The following is a 2,469-nucleotide window of genomic DNA, read 5'->3' on the forward strand; positions in this document are numbered from 1 at the left end:
CAGGGGCAGTACATTAAGCAGCTGCCCTTAGTATCAGGAGCTGCGGGGATCAGACTAAAGCAACAGCCGGGAAAACATTAACCAACTTCGGGGGAACTCATTAACCAATTATTTGATGACCGGTAGGCGGCGCTCTATCGGCTTCGGCGACGGCGGGTGGCGTTCGGGGTCGTGGCGACCCGGGGCGAGGCGGCCCGGCCGTTGAAATCGCGAAAAACGCGTTTTTAAAAAGAACCGTCGGTCCCCATCGGGATGGATTGACCCCCTCATGCCGCCGTCGGGACCTCTTCGGCGGCATGACTACCGGAGGTGTTCCCGCCGAGGTGGACACTGCATTTTCTGGCACGGTGGGTTGGCGGGGTACCTGCAGAATAGCAGGAAGGCGATGGCAATGACATGTGGCAACTCATTAACCAGTTTTGACTTTGCTGCATTGAAGGCGGAAAATCGAAACAGGGCCCCGCTCGAGCCCCCAGGTCTGCCGGGACCGCACCGGGCCGCCGCCCCGACGGCCGTCGGCCAGATGGGCTAGTATTTCTCCGGATTTTTGGCCGTTTTCCGACTTTGTCGGACGTCGGAAAAGCGGCGGCCTGGCCACCGGCCGCGGCCGGGGGTGCCTTCCCCTCGAGCGAGGGCCCGGATTCACCCGTTTGCAGCCCCGGAGGAGCTCCGCCGGCGGCCCGGAATGGTTGAGACCATCGGCCGCGCTGAACGGAGCTCGGGTAACTCATTAACCAAACTGGACTGGCCCTGCGCAGGAGGGGGGTCCAGGTGAGGGCTGGCAGGCCGTGGCCACCCGGCAGCAGTGATGCACCCGCGATGGCGGTAGTCCTTCCGATTCGGAGGCTCCCTGGCCCCGCAGAGCAAAAATGGGAGCCGCACGGAGCTCTATGAAGTCAGATCCGTTCGTGGTGGCGGGCAGGGTGCACGGTTTCCCGCAGAGCTCGGCGGATCCGTCCCGCCGAGGTGGCCACTCGCATTTTCTGGCAGGGGAGTCCCGAGGCTGGTTAACCAGTTACCCCGGAAGTGGGGATGGAGTTTGAGATTGAACCGTTTTGCGGGGCCTCCGGGCCCCTTCCCCGGTAGGACTACGGGGCACACCCCGCCGAGGTGGCACTTGCATTTCTGGCACGGGGGGTTGGCGGGGTACCTGCAGAATAGCAGGAAGGCGATGGCAATGACATGTGGCAACTCATTAACCAGTTTTGAGTTTGCTGCATTGAAGGAGGAAAATCGAAGCAGGGCCCCGCTCGAGCCCCCAGGTCTGCCGGGACCGCACCGGGCCCGCCGCCCCGACGGCCGTTCGGCCAGATTGGGCTAGTATTTCCCCGGATTTTCGGCCGTTTTCGACTTTTTCGGCCGTCGGAAAAGCGGCGGCCTGGGCACCGGCCCCGCGGCCGGGGGTGCCTTCCCCTCGAGCGAGGGCCGACCTCACCCGGTTGCAGCCCCGGGTGGGGCTCCGCCGGCGGCCGGAATGGTTGAGACCATCGGCCGCGCTGAACGGAGGTCTGGTAAATCATTAACCAAACTGGGACTTAGTCTCTGGCAAGAGAGATGGTCCAGCCGACGGGCACGACCGAGGGCCCGGACCTCACCCGGCTGCAGCCCCGGGTGGGGCTCCGCCGGCGGCCGGAATGGTTGAGACCATCGGCCGCGCTGAACGGAGGTCTGGTAAATCATTAACCAAACTGGACTTAGTCTCTGGCAAGAGAGATGGTCCAGCCGACGGCACCGACCGAGGGCCCGGACCTCACCCGGTGCAGCCCCGGGTGGAGCTCCGCCGGCGGCCGGAATGGTTGAGACCATCGGCCGCGCTGAACGGAGGTCTGGTAAATCATTAACCAAACTGGACTTAGTCTCTGGCAAGAGAGATGGTCCAGCCGACGGGCACGACCGAGGGCCCCGGACCTCACCCGGTGCAGCCCCGGGTGGAGCTCCGCCGGCGGCCGGAATGGTTGAGACCATCGGCCGCGCTGAACGGAGCTCTGGTAAATCATTAACCAAACTGGACTTAGTCTCTGGCAAGAGAGATGGTCCAGCCGACGGGCACGACCGAGGGCCCCGGACCTCACCCGGTTGCAGCCCCGGGTGGAGCTCCGCCGGCGGCCGGAATGGTTGAGACCATCGGCCGCGCTGAACGGAGCTCTGGTAAATCATTAACCAAACTGGACTTAGTCTCTGGCAAGAGAGATGGTCCAGCCGACGGGCACGACCGAGGGCCCCGGACCTCACCCGGTTGCAGCCCCGGGTGGAGCTCCGCCGGCGGCAGGAATGGTTGAGACCATCGGCCGCGCTGAACGGAGCTCTGGTAAATCATTAACCAAACTGGACTTAGTCTCTGGCAAGAGAGATGGTCCAGACGACGGGCACGACCGAGGGCCCCGGACCTCACCCGGTTGCAGCCCCGGGTGGAGCTCCGCCGGCGGCCGGAATGGTTGAGACCATCGGCCGCGCTGAACGGAGCTCTGG

Source organism: Mustelus asterias, unplaced genomic scaffold (genome assembly GCF_964213995.1).
Source record: "Mustelus asterias unplaced genomic scaffold, sMusAst1.hap1.1 HAP1_SCAFFOLD_2795, whole genome shotgun sequence".
Lineage (NCBI taxonomy): Eukaryota > Metazoa > Chordata > Chondrichthyes > Carcharhiniformes > Triakidae > Mustelus > Mustelus asterias.